At 41.8% G+C, this 22904-nt stretch overlaps 1 long non-coding RNA gene across 1 annotated transcript; it reads left to right on the top strand.

Annotated features, from left to right (window-relative positions):
* The first annotated feature begins 10777 nt into the window (after positions 1-10777).
* On the top strand, positions 10778-11685 carry LOC147621164 (uncharacterized). Its single transcript, XR_015269877.1, has 2 exons — positions 10778-11198; positions 11426-11685. It is a non-coding gene; the product is annotated as an uncharacterized LOC147621164 (long non-coding RNA).
* Positions 11686-22904: the final 11219 nt, after the last annotated feature.

Below are 22904 nucleotides of genomic sequence, written 5' to 3'. Positions count from 1 at the left end.
CATGAAAGGACGTCCTAAGATCATTTGATATGACATAGGATGCTTGGAGAAATCTATTACAATGAAGGTATGTTTTACCTTGTATCCCAGGACCTTGATCTTAAGGTCCCTTAACATTCCAATAGGTTTAGCAATAGTTCCGTTTGCCATCTTGACCACTATGTTTGTGACCTCGAGGTGAGGTCTCCCCATGGATTCCCAACAGTTTTTAGTCACAATGCTCACTCCAGCACCACCATCAAGGATTCCCTTTAGAGTTAATCCCTTGGTAGTAATGGGGAGGGTGGCATTAGATTCATCACCTTCAAAGTACTGTCCCAACTTGTTCACAGGTATTTCAACGACCGAGTCTTCATCTAGGTTGGGTTGTAGATCCCAATGTCCCCCTTCATCTTGAAGTGTGTCAAGTCTATCCATATTTGCAAATTGTGGTAGCCCCGCCTTTAGTTCTCCATTGAGAAATGCCCGAAGAGCTAAGAATAGCTCAGGATCTCCATATAATTTGGATATGATCGTGGTTCTGATCTCAGAGGACATAAAATCCATTAGCTTGGACACATTCAATGGTACTTTTCGAGATATCGCCCCTTGACTAGGGACTGGTGAAGATGGAATCACTTCCTCTTCAATAGGGTCAGGCATTCCCTCACTAAACATTCTTTCCAGCAGGAAGGGTGGTTGCCCACTTCCTGATGTCCTGTCCTCACTTTCTTCCCGAATGATACTAGGTATAGCTAACGGTTTATGGTTCCTGTGAGGCTGAACTTGCGTAGGAAACACTGTGTCTGGAATTTTGATTTTTCTTAGGTTTGGCTCCAGTTCTCTTTGTGTTTCTTCCACCAAACCCCTTAAGTGTTGCACTTGTTCAATCTCCTCAACTGGGTTTGGGTAAGTTCCAATCTTTTTCTTGAGGGTTTTTGGCCCACGTGGCTTGTCTTGGGGAGTCTCAGTCAATTTGGGTGGTCGAGAGGGCATTAACTGACTTGGTTGTGGGGCCGAGGAAGTTTCCTTCTGTTTCCCCTTATTTCTGTACTCGCTTGATTCTCCTTCGTTGAGCTCCCGAGTGGGTTCCTCCCTTAAGGTAGTGGCTTTGGTCCCCATGGTTTCTATTGAATCAGAATCATCTTCAGGATCATTCATATACACGGGGTCGTCTCCTGTCCCTATGTTAGTCTTTGAACTAGGCTTGGAGCTCGTGGCATTAAGCGATCTCTTCCGCCGTGTTTTCTTTTTCTTTGCCTGAGCGATTGATGCGGTATCCCTCTCTTCAAGAATGTAGTTTTGATTTTGAAGCATTGATCGTGTAACTACATTCACGGGTACAATGGGTGTGGTTTCTCGTGCCTGGTTGGTGACCTCAACCACATTCAATGGCGTAATCTTGGGTGCATTAGGATTATGTGGACATTGAGCGATCAATTGATCTATGCCACAACGATTACATGTAAGTACCGGCATTCCCGATGTGCTCCCTTGATTTGGTTGCATATGAGGAGCGATCTTCTGTAACCTATTAGGGCACTCCGCTACACGATGCGGTCCACCACAATCATAGCATTGAAGAGGTGGTCTCCTCGCCAAAGTATTAAGGTTTTGCCCTCTTGTGGCGAGAGCAGCCGCTTGATATACAGGCTTGACTTGGCCGAAATGATCCTCCATGTAGTACTGGGGAATCATTTCAAACGTATCAATCCCATATGGAGCAGTGGGGTCTATCTCCTCTTCATAATCCCCACACGCACTATGTGTCTCACAACCCATCTGGTTTATTGGGGTAATCCTTGGATGTGGAGGTTGTGGTCCTAGCACTGGCGGTGGTAACGGCACAGATTGGACTACATTCGGATTCCTTGGAACTATGTGCTGTGACGGTTGCTCGACAGGTTGTGCAGGCATTAGCGCGGTTACTTGAGGTGTGTTTGACCAGGCTAGTGGTGCCTGATTTGCCAACATTCGCTTAAGTACTAGGCAATCTTTAGATTGATGGCCGTACTTACCACATACATTGCAATTCCCATTGAATTTGACTCTGAATGTGGGACATTCACTCGTGCTATGTGGTCCTAAGCACACCGAACACCATTGTTGCTCTCTCCTTGGGTACATATGGCTATTCTGAGGAGCTCGATTACCCCTAAAGTATTCTTTAGGGGTAATCGAGCTCTTCAACCCTTAAGGTTCGATACCAATCTCCGGCCTTCCCACTCAAGGTTAAGCCTAAGGCTTTACACTTATGCAACTCATTGTGCTCTTCCAAGGAATCACACACGTGTTCAAAGACTTCAATGTGCTTCCTAACATCCTCGTTACCACTGAAGTTTTGAGTGAGCTTAGCCACTTGTACTGCCTTGCTTCTAGGTTCTCTCTCAGGCATGCCCCGCATGTTTTCCGCAATGGATCGTCCGATCGTCTGAGCAAATGCTGCGAGATCACCTAAGTGAGCAGGCATAGTTGGTGGAGGCACTTCTGGGATAGCCTGGCTGATAGGAGTTGGCGTTGGTCTGAGTATGTTGGCAAATGACGTAGGATATGATATGTGACTAGGCCTAGCTCCTATTGGATAAGGGTGGTGATAAGGCAGTCGTGGAGCATACGCCATTGGCATACTAAGAGGCGTAGGAGCTACATGAGCATGAGTTGAGATAGGTACATAGGGTCGATAGGCACGGGCACACACTGTTGTAGGTACTGTTCCACTAGGTAGTGGTGTTGTACTAACTACAGTGGTAACAGGTGCGCTTTCTGTCATGCTCATCATTGGGGTAGGCATTGTGGATTCGTTAATGGAAAGTTGAGCCAAGGTTGGAAAACTAAAGTTACTGCTCGTGGGCTCAACCTGCATTGAGACTCCAGGCGAAACAACATACGAAGGGTCTATGGGACTCACCGAGGGTTGGTTGTTTGGCCTTGCCCGTATCCAAAAATCTCATAGGGCCAGTGGAAACTAAGTTCACTCCCCTATTTTGCCTCTCAATTTGGATAATTCTATGAATAACCTCACATATCATTTGTTGTTGCTCCTCTAGATTAGTGGCGCTAGATGTAGATCGTAGGACTTCTAACCAACCCACATGGTATGTGTAACCCGTGTATAGGTCCGTTAGAGTCTCTGTGTGTAGATCATATTCCCAATTTTCATTGAGAAATATCCCATCCAGACTTGGTGTGCCAAACGGTTCTCTTGAAGTGGACGCAATGTCACTTCTTAAGGGTTGGCTTCTAGGGACCTCTACTTTAGGAAGAGCATCGGAATGTGGTAGCTCAGTAGGGCCCTCATTAAACGAAGTGGGTAGAATATCCACATGGACACTCTTTGGGAGGGTAGGGTCTACATAAGATGTGAATGGTGAATCTACTACCCCTCCTTCTTCATTTACTTCGCTTGTCGCATGCTCAGAGCGTGTAGCTCTACTAAAGGTCTCTATTAGACGACTAAACATGCTAGATCTGGGTTGTGGGGCCCAACCTGGCATGTTTTGGCTTGTCTCCTCAGGGTTCTTGGTAGGGTGCCCTTCCATGGCTTCTGAGTCGGAGGACGAGTCACTATCCACTATTCGTGGATCTTGGGTTGCACTCCCTTGGGTTCCAACCGAAGGCCAAGATGCTAACGTGGAGGGATGGTGTGAGCCTGCGTAAACTGAAACACTTTCTAGTGGTTCAGGCTCTAGCACCCCACCAGAACGTAGATGCATGTGACGTGGGTACCCTACGTGCATTGGTAACTACCCTTGAAACTCACACAAGTGGTTTCTTAGGTGTTTCGCACCCCGTTTTTACTTGTTTTTAGATTGTTTTTAACCCCCTTACTTACGGTCAAACTTGGACTAGGGCGTGTGATAGCTCAAAACGAGCGTATCGTTTAAAGGGTCCTAGTGTGCTTTACAGCACCGTGTTCGCCTATCTAGAGCTCCTGTAGTCCTCAAAACAGTCCGTTTCCCTTGGGGGAAGGGGCAAAAGCCTATTTGCTTGTGGAGGAAAGGGTGAGGACTTTATCCCACATGCTCACTTTACTCCTTGGGGAGTGGGCTACATATAGGGCACGACTTCCCATAAGCTCTCACTTGAAAGAAAGCTATGGAGGCTCACTCTCCTATATATATATATCAAAAGACCGAGACCGGGGCGGGGCCGGGGTCGTGGGTCAATTGGGATTCTTTCTTTTCAAAAATTTTTTCTCCAATTAGAAAATCTTTCCTCTCCACACGTTTGGTTCTTTCTTTAAAAATAAAATTTAATTTTTTATTTTTTATTTTTTATATTTTTTTAACTTTTTATTTTCTGTTTTTTTTTTCTGAGATAAGTTCTCTAGGGTTTCTAGCCTTGGCCGCGGCGCAGTACGGGCACACAGCACAGATCTGGGGATTCAAAAACCCCCCTCACACGCAGAAAACCAGATAACCGATCGTGCGCCCACATGCGGAGCGGAAAATTAACAAAAGAAACAGAAATGCAGAAGACAAATTGCAGAAACAGAGATTGCAACCACTGAAACACCTCAACAGCAAACACACAGTCGCTTTCCTACAGTGTAGATTAAACTTCACGCAGCAGCCGAGCTGCAAACTGGAGCTTGGTGCAGGGCAACTCCCCGACAGCGGCGCCAAAAATGTGCGCTTTTGCCGCAGAGGTCGTAGCTGGGGACTTGCCGGACACCGTATGCGAGCCACGAATGGCTGCAAGCATACAACCAGGAAGGCAAGCTCAAAACAGAATGCAAAAGGTGTGTCACTCACCGCTTAACTGCCGCCTTGAAGGATTTCCGCGTCGCAGCCGTGAAGGAGGAGCCGCCGTCGCCGCTCTACCGCCTCTCCGCCGCCGCCGACCGCCGTCGTGCCGCTACACAGTGCTCGATCGCTCTCTCACTCTCTCTCTCTCTCTCTCACACATACGCAGGAGAAGGAAACCAAAGAGATAAGGCAAGAGCACTCTTGTATTCACAACACATGAGAATGAGGATTTTAGGGTTACATTTGACTCTTATAGGTGACTTGGCCGTTCACACTTGGGCGCCCATACATGGCCGGCCGACCCTAACCCTTATCCTACTGATATTCAAGGTGCGCCTCTCATCAGCGATCACCCAATCCCTTTATCCTTAACATATGGTGCCGACAAGCCCGGCCCATGACTCAGAATATTTAAATTAATGACGTAAAACATAGTACGTCTCAATGTCCACCATGGGTTAACATCATGCTATATATCATTGGAAAGGTCTTGAAGAGTAGATTCCAAATGTCCAAACTCTGCTTACTTTTGAGTTGATTTGTAAGAATTTCACCATGAGCCCATTTCTCTAGAGAGAGGAGATGTGCAAATCCTTAAGGGGCAAAATGAGAGTCCATATTTCACCTAATGATGACATCCATCTCTCGGGCACATAGTATGGAGTGGATGAAATCTAGAGGGCTTCGAGGACGTGTGGTATGCCGACAAAGAGAACAAAAAACATCATAACAGTGCCGAAACACCATGTGCTAGTGACAACAACGTTGACATGGATATCTCACAAACAACGACTTACATGCCTTAAATGATGGTCTCCCAATCCTAATGTGGGAGAATGTAGTTGCAAAAAGAGCATACAACTCTATCTATTTCATCTCTAGAAAGGAAGCACCATACTCAATGTACCACTTTCTGGCAGCTCTATTGTGCAACGCTTTCTTGAAAATTGGTGAGGCACAAGCATTTTCCTCCCAAAAGTTTTATATCAAGTCTCTAAGGGATTCATCTAGCCTATGATAACGTTTAGGTGCTCAATCACTACTCACCTACTCACCCATAGAGCCTCAGGGTCATTAGAATGCATAATTTTCCTTCTACTAGACCCAACTCTAAGTGTATGTGGTGCTATGGAAAGGATGTGAGATGTGGGCACACACTTTACATCCTTTTCATGGCACCACATACACCTTACAAATAGCACATTTAGCACACACCCCTGCTTTATCATGCTCCCTGTTCTGATGCCTAGTCTTGAAGAAGATCTAAATAATCTCAATGCCTATCTGACAGTACCACCTATAAGCTAATAGAGTTTTCGTGCACACACTTAAACTACTATCTACCACAATTATCCAACCACACTCATTGTTGCAGTGGTACCACACTCTCTCAAGAATGAATCGTGGGAGAGAGAAGCAATGCTGCTGCACAAAGTGTGCATCATGCGAGCAATAACCGCTGATGTAGAAGTGGTACTCCCTAATGATAACATGAAAATATAGGATACTTGCCATCGTATCCATATCAAACTCCGCAATGCCATGGCAGTAACTAATGTGCACCATGATTGCACTCTGATATGGTGGAAAACCATAGTGAAGGGTTATACATTAATCAATACTTACATAGAGGATGACATTAATTTTACAATGAAAAAAATCCTTAAAAATCATTACATGTACCAAGGAAGTAGTACCCTGACGGAATCTCATGGTATGGTGCAAATGTGTACTTCTTTGCAAAATCTACTACAGAGACAACTACACCTGAAGGAAACTCTACTAGACATGCTTAGAACTATTGGTCCTGCCCACCATTGAATCTCGTGGTACAGTGCACATGTGTAGCTGTTTGTAAAATCTACTATAGAGATAACTTCACCTGAAGGAAACGCTACTAGACATGCTTCTAATGATCAGTCTTGCCCCTTGGCACTATATGTGTGATGTATATGCATGGATACACCTAATCCCTAAAAGTTCATGTCAATACTACAAGCTATGTATGATGATCCACAAGTTGTAATACCCTAAATCGCCCATCATCACCTTGTAGCTGATGCATACTATACTTAAATCACTACCATCGGACCAACTCCATCTAACTAACATCCTCGTCCACCATCTCTAGCCTTGCAAGAGATCCACATGTGGTGGAAGTATCCCCCACACAAGCGAGTTGATAATAAATGACATCATCACCTTGTAGCTGGTGCATAATATACTTAAATCACTACCATCGGACCAACTCCATCTCACTAACATCCTCGTCCACTATCTCTAGCCTCGCAACAAGAGATCCACATGTGGTGGAAGTATCCCCCACTCACCTTTGATGGTGTGAGACTTAACCTTTAATTTGAAATGCCTCTATAGCTAACTAAGCCTCACTGTAAATTGTAATCCACGAGTGGGGCAACTCTAAACAACCACCAACACCAGCATAATCCACTCTCTCTTCTCAATTTGCAAACAACTCTCCCTGGCTTTCAAAGACAATTGTATAATTGAAACTTTATGATAGTGTCCAGATGGAAACAAAAGAGTTTTCAATTGAATTTTGTACAATACTTAAAGCAAGCTAGTTAAGCTAAAGTTGTCATCATTTATGCTTTGAAGCTACAATGGCTAACAAGCCACAATTGCAATCACAATTGATTTAATTAAGATCTTCTTCTTTACAAAGCTTAGCATGTAGAACCTCCTCTGGCAGATGTGGGGACAAGTGAAAGCTATCCATCCATTTGGGAGCTTTAACCGCACGAACCATTCATACTCAGTCCTCAAGGAGCCAAGCACCTCGAAGGTGAACCCAGCACAAATAATGTTTTGGATATGTGGCTCAAGAACCAAAGACAAAATCATAGTAATTGTTTTGATCTCCAAGCAAACCGACACCGGGAACAAGATCAAATGTGTGTAATATTTGTATTGATCTCAAACTAATCTGGAACCCACCCAGACCATAATCAATCAAAGTAGAAAAACTTTTGAACTCACTCTAACTTGGGGGAACACATGCCAACTTTCTAAGAAAACTCACTCAACTTTCCCCTGTTTCACTTTCACACAAGGGTACAATGATTTTTACAAAGTGACAAAAAGATTATACAATGATTGTGATTTATGGTTTCCACAACTCACAGACTTTCTTAAAAACCGATAACATCAAGAGACAACCATAGAGTATTTGCAACACAAGAAATTTGGTTCAAAGCTTAGGATCAGACATATAGAGTTGTCACCATGTTGAAAAGTTCAGCACATAACCCTTCTCCACAATTACTTTGGGTACTTTAAAATGAAAGTATGAAGATGGGAAAAGACGTACTTCCTCTCTCACACCAATTCATAGTAATAGGTAGCAGAAGAAGCCATTGAGACAGCTTCACCTGCACTTGATCCTTTAGGTAGAAAAGCGCCCAATTTACCAGCTGAAAAATATTTAGGAGAACCCCAGATGGCTACTTCACAAGTCCTCCATTCCACTCGTCTTATATGAACCCACCAAAGTCCACCAAGGTGTCCCAATAATAAGTCTAGAAAGTCGCAGTAGTAGGGGTTCTCCTTAATATTGCCTTATACCCCAAATAGTCTTGATCTTGCCTCGTGTGATGGAGAGGCAGATGAGAGTAGACACTTGGAGAGTAGCCCTTCCAAGTGTCTGGCTGCGCCTTGCTCTCACTCTCACCATTTTTTAATGATGACGAGCTAAGTAGACGCTAACACGATCCCGTCGAGCATAAGTGAGCCTTAATCTTCTTCAAGAACCTCGGTCTGAAATAGGCAATCACCACCTTCTGTCTTCTCATGGATGATAGAACAAAACCACCACCACCACCTTTCTTCGTGAATTTGCAGAACACACTGTGTGCTTGCTCTCTTTTGTCGGAGCCCTCCTCCCCTCCTTCAATTCAAGGAGCCTCACTCTCTTTCTCTTTCTCTCAATAAACGAAGAAGCTCACATCTACCTATTCTCTCTTTCTCTTTCTCTCAGTCAGAATAGCAACAACATCTCCTCCTCTGTGCCAGACCCCAACTCTCCCTGGATACCCCACCATTCACTTTTATAATGAATGCAATCAACCGCCCTCGAGTCTCAATGAAAGAGGATGAAGATAGGGCCAAGTGTCCATCATGACACAACTCCTTCTCTATCATGATCAGGTCTTGAAGCTTCCTCAATGCCATCGCCTGCTCTTGGGTACCCATGCTATTGCTATGAGCAGCCCTTATCTCATATGCTTGCCATATCCAGCCTACCGTCTGCAGTCGACAGCCTATGGCACCATCAAACTAGGTCATCCCAAGGCCATACCTTGCCGGAGTTATTGGCCTCCACATCATCTCCTTCCACCATACCCCCATGATCACGCTAATCTACCACATGTTCATCATGCAAGAGTGTGCGCCATCCCGTTGTCTATATCCCTGCTAAGCCCATTGACTAAGGCTTGTTCACCTTAGTTTTTAAAAACTTAAATTTAAAACACTATTGTGGGATGTTCCCATGCCACACTAGAGCCTCAAGGACAATAGACACTTAGGCACTTGTTCACATAGGTAAGTCACACAAGAGCTCACTAGCACTATGTCACACATGAGCACACCATAGCATACACTAGCAAAAACTAGTGCACACAAATATACAAAGGTAAAATCATCAACTCCATCACCAACTTCACCATCATCAAATACATGTGCCCATGCAATAGCACAAGTGGGCTCCATGGAGATGAATGTTTGATATGCATGCCTAACATCAATGCCCGAGATCATTGCCTGAGATCCCTTGCAAGAGTGGAATTACTAGTGCCCGATGCTTGCCTTGGCCATCTGAGTGACTATCACAAACCCTCCCACTACCAAGATCTATGTCATGTCACCAAAACTCTATCCTCCTCTGCTGCCAAGACTAATGATGCAAGGAAAAGTCCAAGTGGTGAGAAGAATGTTCCATGTTTGTCGTCGCTTCGTAAGCTTGCACAAAAAGACTCAAACCACCATCTCAAGCACACTGACAACCACGCTATATTTGTACAATAAGAAGCTAAAAATGCACTTATGATAAGTCCTAAACTACAACAAACGAATCTTCAAAGCTAACTTAATGAAAATAAACAATCGTACGTCATTCTTTTCTTGCGAGAAATCGGAAATTCACATGAATCTGAGGGTGAGCACAAGGCATAAAGGCAACTAGGGACCCTTCTTTTTATGTGCACACGTGAGAGAGAGAGAGAGAGAGAGAGAGAGAGAGAGAGAGAGAGAGACCCTTCCTTGTGTGTGAGTGCCTATATCTAGTGTTGTTGGCAGTAGTGTCCTCTTCTTCTTTTGTGTGTGACATTTGGTCTCTTCATAACTAGCATCATTGTACTCATGGCATGATAGAAACCCCGAACTTTTTGGTTCGAGCAAAAAAATGATTCGAAAATTAAACAATGTTGTTTAAAAATAAATGAATAAATACAGTTTTAATAAAAAATTGAAGTGTGACTTATAACTAAAGTGAAGTGTGAAGATAATGTTTGTTCAAAAATTACGAATCTCCTCTCCAAACCATGGTGAAAAGGATTGATGTAATGCTATGTGAACCCAGAATGGATGGTGGGAAGATACTGGATTACATGTGATTGAGTCAATCGGGGTAATGAGTGCGTGTCGTCGTTTTGTTCATCACGGGCAGAAGGCTAGGTCTTTCGAATTGGGCACGTTCTCACTCGAGGGTCGAGGCCCGAGGGCTGGCCGCCGCCCGGCACTCTCTCTCTCTCTTAAAGCCCACGATGATGTTCGTGCAGAAGGAGCAGATTAGCCTGCCAGCCAACCACCGGCCGCAGGGGGCCCCACCTCTCGCTCGTGCGAAACGTCCCCCAAAGCTGCTTCCCTGACGTGTTGCTTGGAGCCTAAGTCGCTTTGAAATTTGCAGCTCATTTAATTAAATAATAACTAAGTGGTCTTCTTCAACCTCAACACATAACCCAATTATACACGAGAGACGAGACCAGACAGCATCCCTTCCCTACTACATATAACACAGATGGCAGCCTTCTGCCTTCATAGGTTTCTCGCCTTTTCTCCTGGCGCTTGCCTCGCCTTCTTCCTCCATCCTTCTAGAGGTCTAGCTCCAAGTAAAGAGTTGCAGCAATGGTTTATCCCTAAGCCTTCTTTCTGACCCTTCAACGTTCACACACCTGCAGTGATCCCCCTGCCTGCATTCCCCCTTGTTCTGTCTCCTAGAATCTTACCAATTTCGGTTCTTCAATTAATGGTTAGACCCTCCATTCCTTCACCAAATGAACCGACAATATGGAGGTGTTGATGCAGGGCGGGATGTTGCCAGTCATCCCACAAGCTTAAATGGCTAATTATATGGAGGATTCTCTCAAAATCATCGTGGAAGACGCGCAAGGATCTACCACCCATTACCAATATCGATGCCCACGAGAGCTCCGCCAAGATACACGCACAAAGGTAAATCAGCAGCAGCTCTATATAGTACAATGTAATCCTTGAATTCCCAATGGGCATAAAAGCTTGAATTCCAATGGCCATGTATATCTCAGGTTATGTACAATTTACTCTTCCAGGACCATGTTGTGTGGTTTCCCACTTAGATCTTAATAAGCATGTCTTATAGAGCTAATAGAGAGAGTGTTGCAAACGGCCACCTACAAGTTTATATGGCTGATTATGTGCAGGATTTTGTCAAATCCTCATGGAAGGCAAGCACAAAACAGGACTCACTACCAAAAATCGATGCTGCCCGCAAATTTACAATTCTGGAGACTCTTGAAGTCCCAGTTATGGGCATGTTAACCTGAATTCTCAATGGCCATGTACTATAGCACAGGTTATACATTTTGCTCTCCTCGGACCATGTTGTGCGGTTCCCACATAGAGCTTATTAATACGCGTGTCATGTCAGATGCTACCATTTATAATAGCAAAGGTGCTATCTCTTCTGAGCTTTCCCTTCCCCTATTTTTCCACCATCCTATGGATATCTCTCTTCCCACTTTCTCTATTTCTTTTTCTTGACCTTGCAAGACCTTACGGGGAGTGAAAACTTCTTCTTTACCCTCTTCCACTACCATGACCCTCATCCCTTGCAAGGTAAGTTTCCTTTCTTGTTTCCACCTTGCAAGCATTCTCTATTCCTCCTGAGCTTTATTGTATTGTTTAAAGCGCAATACTTATGATTTGATAAAGTGAGATGTTTCCAACTTTTTATGCAATGAGATTGTGCAACTGCGTACCATGATTATTGAAGGTATCCGTTTCACTTATATGGTTAGATGCTTCTTTTTAAAACACATTGGCAAAGACCTTTGTATGGTGCAACTTACCTTGTGAATTCAATTTATAATAAAGCATGCTTGATAAAGTACATACCATAGAAACTCAAATGAAAATAAGAAGACGATTCTTTAATGATTGAAGTGAAGCTTAATTTATGTGTGTGTGTGTGTGCACACGAGTGTGTTTGAAGGTCATTTATTGAATAAGGGTAAAGCAAAAGAAAGGTCTTTAATTCGCACCGTAGATTAAAGTTTATCCTATATCAACCTAGAATATTAAGTCACTAGAGAATAATTTAGATGGTGATAGGTTGTGAACAATTAAGAAAGGAAGTTGATCTCGTAACTACTTCTTAAACACTTTGATTTATTCAAAGAGGTAACTCTTGTTTCAATGTTGTGTCATGTTTTAAAATACACAAGCTTGAAAAGCTAGGGAAGAAATATATAATAATTAAGTGTATAAACATTTGGACATTCATGACTTATAGTTGGAAGTCGAGGCAAAAGCATACGGCTAAGGAATTTGAAGATTTTTTTTGAATTGCTTGACTATTGAATTTGGGTTACTATTTTGAAGCTAATCCCAACATTAAATAACATAGATCCATTTATGTTGAGAAATTTATTCAAGTAGCATAATGCAAAATGTGCATGTTAATTTGACTCCTTTCCATAAATGTCCATAAAAGTGTGCTAGCTTGAAATGCTAATTATGAGAAACCAAGGCCTACATATTATATGCTCCTATGCATTTGGCTTATGCTTTGGATAAAAGCTACAACACTATGGCCACATGCAAACATCATAACATGTGTAAGGGTTCTCTGAAACTCGAGCCTTATTCATCAAAATCTATGAAAAACTATCTTCTAATAGGATAACGAGACTTTCCATGCTCTTCTTCAAAGCATAATGGCTAGTTCTTGTAATATCTCACGGATTATTACCAAAAACATGCACTCGTTGAGCCCTTTAGCAACCTTTCCAACCACACTAGTTTCTTTCTTCCAATACAAATGGTTAAATTCATCATCAGAAGATTCACAAGAAGCTGAACTTTACCTAGGTTTATCCATGCCTCTCGAAACATAAGATTATATTCAAGTTATAGATGTATAATAAAGTGCTTCCTCAACTTACTATTTATTGTAAAAATTATAACCATACTCTTGGTACATTAATATTTAGCCTTTCCTTGCTATTGGGTTCATTGTCCTCTTCCTTTTTCTACAGTTTCTCTTTAGAGAATGGGATTTGTGGGTCATATTTCCCTTCACACAACAAACCGGTTACGTTTCCCTTAATAACTATAAATCATCACAAGATTTTTGGATTTCTTAATATAGGACTCTATATAGAGCTTTATTTTTCTAGAAAAAAGATCCTTCTATTAAGTACCAAGAAAAACATCCATAATGGCTAAGTACCAAGAAAAACATCCGTAATGGCTAAGTACCAAGATCCTTCTATTAAATACCAAGAAAAACATCCATAATGGCTAAGTACAAATTTGACTCCACATGGGGACTGAGAGTTAAGAAACATAAAAGGGGGAGGATGCTCTTCTCTTTTTCGACTAACTGTTCTAGGAGGAGGAGGCTATCTCATACAATAGAAGGAGGGGGAAACAACCACACATGTGGTCTACAGCACGCTAAGTGGGCTCACCCCCACCACTGCTACTAACAAAAGGGACGTGATCCCAGAACCTCAAGACTAGGGACTCTTGGTGCTTTTTCATGCGGTCTAAGCCACCTTGAAGCTTCCCCCACCACTATCCACATGGAGGGTATGAATGATATCGAGTTAGATACTCCGTATGGAATCTATTGGGCGGGGTGAGGGTGCCTTCGATGGCTTCACATCTTGATGTGTGTCATGTAGCAATATTGCTACAAACCTCCTATATTTGGCAAGAACCTGGAGTCTAGTGAGCCAGTAGATGGAATTGGGGGACTGGCACTACAAAAATACGAAGGTCAAAGACCTAAACGGCTAGTCCCACACCTTACTTCTCATATGACATAATGGCCTCATCCTTAGTGGCCCAAGCAAATGCCCAAGCAAATGTGCCCCATGTAGTAGTGTGGAAGGAGACCCAGTCCATTTGTGAAAATGCAAAGAATCTATTGCGAAACGTATTAAGCCTTCTAGCAATTTTAAAGACAATGATGCTGGGACTCCTAGGGGATAGCCACACCTTGAATGGACTAATAGCCTACCTCTAATGGCCACCCAAGTGCCAACCACTAGGCTCCATGTGCTAACTACTGCCATTGAAAGAGAGTAATCTTTTACAGCTGAAAGCTATCCCCAACAGCCTCTTCCAAAAAATTTGAGAGAAATTGAGGAAGGCCTTGAGACTGTCGGTGTCCTCTTGGCGCTGGAGTGCCCTCAACCTCTAGCATTTGAATCCTATGGCCTAGCCATCTGGTGTAGACAAAAAAGGGGGTACCAAGGGTGTCCTCCCTATCATGTGGATCATGCCATGTCCATTCCCATGGGTCCCACTAGAGCTATTGCATGAGTGTATGGCCCTCCCAAATGCACAAATGCCTGAATCTCTCTATGTGCTAGTGGGGAGGGTCTATGTGCCACTCATGTGCATGGAAACCAATCACCCTCACCCTATGTAAGGTGCATCCCCCTGAAACCCTCCATAGGGTGCGTTGCGCTCTTAAGTCTGCCATGAGGTCTAATAGAGAAGATAAGTAAGCACTATATATGTCCTGGGGGGGCAAAGCCACTAGATGGGAGAAAATCTTGCCCTCTATGTGGAGCCACTCTATCTCTGCCCTAGGATATGCATATTATGGGCTCCACACTTATCACAATTTAGGTATCTGTAGGAGGGAGGAGGTTTAATTCTATTGAAAAATGAAGAAACACAAAAGGTAGCACCTCTAGTCTGGAGGAGGACACCATCTTCCCTTTCGTCGAGCCTATGTGGCAAGAGCCACCACCACTATCCTTGAGTGAGCACGATACATAGATCATGCAAATGGTGTGAGAGATTTATGGCCTGCTTGTGAATAGGACTAGACACTAACTCCATGCTCCAATCCATCCCCCTAATGTGCTACACTTAGGGGGAAAGAGAAGATCATCATGACACTCTCCGGGGTGGAAGGCCTAGAGTGATGTTGAACCACACATATATAAATTGGAGCCATTGTCTCCTAAAAAATTATGGCTCCTTCAATGGGGAGACATTAGTTGTCAACTTGTTATAGCACTGGGGGGGATTGCCAGGAGACTCGAAGGGAGAGGCTGCACACAAAGAGGAAGTGAGATGATGGTCATCTATGGCTCCATAAATCAGTGGATCAATTGGTAGAATGAACTAGCCTGCTACCTCCTCTTTGGGTCATGCACGATCGGAGGGCAGTGGGAGTACTCCGGGTGAGACAAAATGGGGGGTCCAATGAGTTCAAGGAGGAGGAGATTTGTAGGGGGAAAGCCAAGGCGAAAGACAGGGGCAGGGGAAAGGAGGGGGGATGACTTGTGGAGGGTGGAAAGGGGAGGAAGGGCTCACCTCGGAAGGGGGGTAGGGGCTATGAGGCTGGGCCCACTAAAGGCTCTGAAGGGTTAACTTAGAGGGCCTTACAGGAGCCTGGATTCTTGGAGCATGATTATGATAAAAGGGGTAGCGATGGGTTCCTTAAGCATACTTGGGGGCATCATCATGAGGGGGCTACTGAGATAAATGCTCTTAGTGGTTCTCTGATAAAACCCTATTCTCCTTTGGTGTGCAAGGTTAGCATGCCTGGTAGTGCAGCTCTACTTTGGATGTCTGATGGTGGGTTTGCATTGGGCTAGCCGACAGTCCGCCACTCTTCTACATCAAGATCCACTGAGATAGGACCTTGATTTTCTCATGCGTGGGATTTGATATCCCCCAACCCTATGTTACATAGTGTTCTTGCAGGTGGTGCCGCTATGTTCTAAAGGTCCAATGGTGGTTCTGCCTTGGGCCACCAATGGCCTACCACTCTCTTGCACCGAGATCCACCAAACCGGATACACTCTTAGACTGGATGGCAAGGACAAGCTCTAAAAACAAGGTGTCCAATCTTGCCAACAAATGAAGAATTGGCCTAGGAGGTCAAAGTACTAAATTCTTTGTAGAATAGGTGGTCCTTAGAGGCGAGGAGCGATATGGCATGAGGAATTGACTTTGGAGAGGCTATACAAATACGAAGAGATGGAATCTCAACCGTCTGAGCTAGAACCGAAGTTGAAGTGGGGGGTTATTCCATCTCTCTCCTCATAACACCACCTATCATTGGGAGGTGTTCCTTCTTCAGACTAGGAAAGTAAACTATCACGGGAAATTCTGAGATGTTAGAAACCACAAGGCATCGTGCACTAAGTTTCCATGCTTCCACCTCGCAAAGAAGGCCTAGGTGGTATGCAATGTAACCACAACGCCTAGATGCACGACTCTCTCTGATGCTGTAGGTAAATCAAACTGAACATGGTAGTATCCGCATCCCAAGGGGATGAATGTCACTGATCTTTCTAGGCTCACTACAAGAAGGCTTGCCTGTTACCTAAAAGTGGTCCCTGATCTATCCACATGCCAGACAACTACCCACCGCGATATTACAGACCAAGGTAGAGGCCTCCAGAGAGGCAAAGGCCTGGAGGTCCGCTTTTGAGAAAGAAAGACAAGGGATGACGACCTTGGTCAAGGATGACGGAGCGGCTACTAAAGAATTCTCTTGGAGGGGACAAGAAGTTGCTGTTACTTGCCTAAGAGAGATATTGCCCAAAAGCTACGAGTTCCTATCTAGGAAGACGATGAAGAGGATGGGGGGATGGGTGGAAGGTTGTTGGAGCAACAAGATGGAGAGGCAGAGGTGCTAAAAGTAGGATGGGGGGAAAGGGGGGAGCAATATGCTGGAGAGGCGGAGGTGCTGAATGACAGGGAAGCTCTAACGGTTTGGAGAAGAAGTAGTCATAGGGGATGGCGTGAGGAGGCAGACAAGAGGATTGGGCAGTACGAAGGAAGGAGAAGGCTAAGGGAGAGAGATCAGGAAGGAGGCACCACAAGGCGGAGGGGGCAACGAGGTGGGAGGTAGCAGGGAGGAAACAAGGGGGGGCGTGCACAAGAAGAAGGGTTGGGTGTGGTGCACAAAGGCTAGTAGGTGACGATGAAGGAGGGCAAGAGCAGATCCAACAGCTCGATGATGATCTATTTGTTAATCCATTGGTGGCTGATGCTCCTCTCATGTTTCATGTAGTCTATGTAATTTTTAAGCCTACTAGAGCTTGCTAAAACTTTGAATACTTTGTGGGTGTATAAGTAGAATTAAAAGGGGCCTATGAGCACCTCAAAATCCCAAGATTAAAAAAAACAAATCCTAAAAGAGGGGGGAGAAGGGGGAGAGGTCACTAAAAATTATGTAAGATAGAACGTGCACCCAACATAAGGGATTTTATTTTTAGTTTTTTCATAGTAACTAGCCAAAGGACAAAACCTAGCATTACCATGATGATCTTGGTTTGCAATGGATAACAGGGTCAAGTGTAAGTTGAAGGATTATAAGAAATAATGAGTCTTATATTAGTATAAATGATTTAGAGGAATTGATGAAGCCCTTAGACAAAAAGGAATCTCAACTAAAAATGACTCATGGTTATTCGTATAAATATTCCTTACTCGAATCCCATCCTCACATAGCCAAGGTTTTTATTGTATTTTATTCACGATAACTTTGTCTTTACATGGCTAATATCCTAACATTTCTTTCATCACACAATGGCACATTACAAAATTCTCACTCGATGTGCACCTTCTTGGAGTATCCTTACCAATGCACCTTTGCATAACAACTACCTTGTATTTCTTAGAGGCATTCTTTTTGAAACAACACAACTCCATTAATGACCGGGCGACTCATTGGGGATATTAAACAAAATAGAATTCTAGGGTACCAAACACACACCTACCCCCACTAAGTAAGGGATTAATCCCTTGTTATGCTATTCTACTCTCAAAATGCAATCTCTTTTGTATACGACTTTTAAAACCAAACCCTAATAAAGTATTCTTTAATTTCAAGCTAACATGTGGCTAAACAGTAATAATTCAAGGATCAAGAAACAACCCCACTCATTTTGTAATCCTTAGCACCACTAATACCAAATCACATTGCTTCTATAATAGGTACATCTCAACAACCTCAGTACATCTTAACTACATCTCAACAACATCACACCGATATCTCATCAACATCTTAGTAAGTAGAGATAAGAACTTCTCAAAAGAAGGCAGCCTTAAGCATCTATATGTAGCTTACACATGTTGGAATAAAAACATATTATCTTTTCTTAAAAATGGATAAGTACTCTTTCATCAAAAGCTCATGAGAAATTATTAACATAAGCCTAGCTTCTTGTACAAACCCCTTCCTGGTAGGTGACATATGAGAAATTATTAACATAAGCCTAACTTCTTATACAAGCCCCTTTCTAGCAGTGACACATGGAAAATAACATGAAATTTTTGGTATTACATCTCTCCCAAACCAAAATGGAACTCTGTCCTCAAAGTTCAGCTATAAGATCTGGGTAATATTTATACCGTACATTGAATTCCTTTTCGATTAGCATCAAGATTCCTCGTATAAGCTATTTGGTTTTTTAAAAGTATCCCATGGATCCTTTAAAATATAGTATTGAAGCAATATTCTCCAAAACACATGGATATAAGCTCTCTTTGATGAAAGAATTTACACATTAGTATAACATGTAGCCATTTCTCATCTCTAAGCCTCCTTCTCCACATTAGTAGAACATGTAGCCATTTCTTATCTCTAAGCCTCTATTCATTAAACCAACCTAAAAGGTTATCATACCTACAAAAACAGCTACAATAACATCCATATACATACCATCCCAAGAGCATTCATCATCATTATATGACATGTCCTCATGGAAGTGGAAGAATGCATCATTTAAAATTTTATCGCAACTTCCATAGTGAGTGAAAAATAATAGAAACACACATTATCTTTCTCTTTCTCTTTGTCAAAAAATTCTCAAGCATGCATGTCCATCTATTTTTCCACAATGAGGTCCATAAGTTCTTTGTATTTTTCCATCATCCACATGAATACCTTTTCGAAATGCAAATCTACTTGTTCTTAACACTAGTTTGGTAATAGGACAGAAATGTGTGTTTGTGGACATATTTATGTGCTCATTATTTATCGACCAACTTTATGGAATTATTTGGAACACATGGATAGTGAAATTCAAAGTTAAAGGTTTTCTTTTTTCATATCATTAAGAACATAATGAAGAAAAATTAGGACTTTTTGGGATCACATTGGTTACCTCTAGGATTTTCAATTCCATAAGAATTCATAGGCCAAATTATAGTCGTAATATAGAGTTGTTTGGGCTATATTTGGATCAAAAGATTTAATCAACCAATTTTTCATTGCTTTCCAAAGTTTTTGGATGTGCATTACTTTACAAACATATCTGCAGTGTAATATAATCCATCTTAGGCTCAAAAATCAATTAGAACTTGAAAATTTAGGTCTTAATGAAAATTCTAAGGTATTTAGCTATCTCAAAGTATTTTACCTTTGAGGACTTTTATAGTTAATCAAATAATCGTAGCTCAGGGATGTCACTACATGTAAACCTAGTATATCATGTGCGTTCAAGGCCTATATCTAAAACTCTTTATCTGTAGATTTTGCATATTTAAAATTAAACCTTTTTCAATACAAATCTATAACTTTTTTTAAAATCCTACTAATGGAACCCTTTTGTAAATAAATTTCTCTCAAAAATTTTAAAAAAAATACCCTTTTGTTGAACTCAGGTGATAGGTTACATACTTTATAAGTGAATCCCCTAAGAATCATAGACTAGGACCAAATCTTGCATACATGTTCTGTACAATAATGTTATGTTTTGTGGGTGTGTTTTCACTACAATAGAATGAGGGTATAATAGCAAAAATAGTAGCATTTTTTATAATTACAAGTCTCGAAAAATGTGAGGCTTATTTCGTTGCTATAGATCCTACTATTTTTTTGCTATAACAAGATCGTTTCTAAGCATAGTAGAAAAATATCATTGCCTAACAGTGAAATATCACTACTCGCAGCAGCAGCAAAGCAGTGAAATATCACTATTGGGCACTACTAGAGATATTTTTCTACTATATAATCACTGCTTTGTAGTAGCACAATGAGGTAGAAATTTATTTAAAAAATACTAGGGCAAACTACAGGGGAGTTATCACAGGACCCCCCAGTTTGCCCTAGATTGTTTTCTTAAGAATAGAGAAGAGACAATAACATACATTTCAATTACTTTTTTCTTGCACATGGGCACTATTTTTACTAACATGGTTTGTAGCAAGATGATCCTAAAACACAACAAAACTAAAACAAGTGAAACTCAATTTTCAAAAAAACAAAGAGGTTGTGGTTTTGGTAATGTACATGCTTGCACGGGTACCATTTATAGTAGTTTGTAGTAACATGATCCTTAACACAACAAAACTAACACAAGTGAAACTCAATTTTGAAAAACCAAAGAGGTTATGGTTTTAGGAATGTACTTACTTGCCATGCCAAGCATGGCCTCTAGAAATAACAATCCATCCTTTGTTTTGTACCCTTTTAACGAGAGCTTTCAAACCCTATCGTGATGCAAAATCATATTTATCCTACACAGGGAGGCGGTCCACTAGTAGTTTGTAGTAACATGATCCTAAACACAACAAAACTAACACTAGTGAAACTCAATTTTGAAAAACCAAAGAGGTTATGGTTTTAGGAATGTATTTACTTGCCATGCCAAGCATGGCCTCTAGAAATAACAATCCACCCTTTGTTTTGTACCCTTTTAAAGAGAGTTTTCAAACCCTATCGTGATGCAAAATCATATTTATCCTACATAAGGAGGCGGTCCACTGCTTCAAGCTACAGACATACAAACAAATGAACATTGATTCTATTCATCCTACATAGAGAGGTAGTGTTAGGTTGAACAAAGAAAAACCAAGACCTCTATAACAAACCTGACCATACACCATTGAACACCAATGGAACCACAATACCTAGCCTCATTTTATATACAATAAATTCTCTTTTACTTCCACATTCCAAATGCATAATATAACTCTGACAAGTTGTATATGTTTAAGAAAAGGAGATAGGTTTCAAGTGGATTTGTACAACTGCAATAGGTACCCTGAACATGTGAGCTTATAGCAAGTGTTCATTTATATACAAAACATCAAGATAGATGGGTGGTTGAAGTACAAAAGGAGGCATCAATCTAGTTCATCATCATTATAAAATTTGGCATCTATGATTCCCTGAGGTAACTCCCAAGGAGTAGTAACATTTCTCATCCCACAGACCACTTGAATTCTGTCCAAAGAACTAGGCCAACCACACCCATATGCAAACTTTCATTACTTATGTGTTGCACCCATGGTTCAGGCACAAGACACAAGTACATTATCCAATGTTTGGTTTTGAACAGAAAATCCAATACACATACATACACTCACAACTCTCTCACACTCCTTTAGTCAACGATAACTTGGACTTACTGGCTAACATCTCACCAAGTATACAACTAGTTCAATAACACGGAGGGGAAAAAACAATCCACAATCACTAAGACTACAAAACACTTGGTGTGTTTGGATTTATTGGCTATAGAACCACCCCAAACAGGCTCAAGATTAAGAGAGTTTGAATAAATACCCAAGTTACATCAAAATAAATGATCCACGTGATTCCCAACATAACCAAACTACCCACAATACTCACACCAACGGCACCACATACAACTCAAACAAAAACTAGAAGTACTAGGCAAAAGATCAAAGTAAAGGTTTCAATCATGTAAGCCTTGAAGCTATGGAAAAGATATCCAACAAGCAAGAAGCCTCTGAAATTTGATTCATTTGGTCTTGTTGAGGAGTGTGGAGGAACTTAATCACACAAGATGATTCCAAAAAAACTTCACGATCTCTAGCCACAAGATGTCTTCAAAAGAAGGTGAAAGCCTCAATGTTTGTGATCTTCAATACTGTTTGCAATGGGTCTTCACAAAAAATGGCTTTGATTTTAGTAGCATCTCATCCTCTTCTTGATTTCAATTCTCCTTTCTCTCATGCTTCAAGTAGCTAGCCAACTCCTCACACTCCCTCATCCACTATCCTCCTCTTATATAATTATGTTCCCTCTCAGCTCTCCTTTTTCTTCTTTCCTTCTTCTACCTTTTACTTCAGCAACCTATTGACGTTCTCTTCATCCTCTTATTGAGCTTCCCAAATCCCCCATTTCATAATGAGTTTATGGGATAGTACAAGTCGGCTTGTCAGGGTATGGGAAAAGACCAAAACTACAATATGTCGAGGGCATAGCAGTGTTTCTTAGCAGCATTTCAGCAGTGTTTAAGCTTTCAAGATTTCAAGGAATTATGTCGCTGCTCAGCACAACGACCATAGCAATGAAATTTTGATGATGTTTCCTTGCCCAATAGCAAAATTTCATTGCTAATCAGCGACAATGCAGTGAATTTCATTGCTATACTGTAACTTTGCTGCTCAATAGCACAATAGTAGTAAGATTTTGTTGCTATTCTCACTGTATAAAATTTAAGAGAGTTATTGAGTGCTGAATTTAAGTTATACATGTCACATACATTCATAAAATGATTATATTTAAAAAAAAACATCCTCAGAATCCTTACAACAATGTTTTGAGCAAAAAAATAAAGATAGTTGAAAACTTTTGAAAGGAAACAATGTCAAGATCATGAATCTATCCCATCTTGTAATAGATCTATATGTGTTGCTTCATCAATGTCTATATCTAATGCAAGC

This window comes from Cibotium barometz, chromosome 30 (assembly GCF_041138505.1).
Source record: "Cibotium barometz isolate CiBa-2024 chromosome 30, ASM4113850v1, whole genome shotgun sequence".
Classification (NCBI taxonomy): Eukaryota; Viridiplantae; Streptophyta; class Polypodiopsida; order Cyatheales; family Cibotiaceae; genus Cibotium; species Cibotium barometz.
Note: the sequence above shows the minus strand (reverse complement) of the source record. Positions and strands in the feature narration are given on the sequence as shown.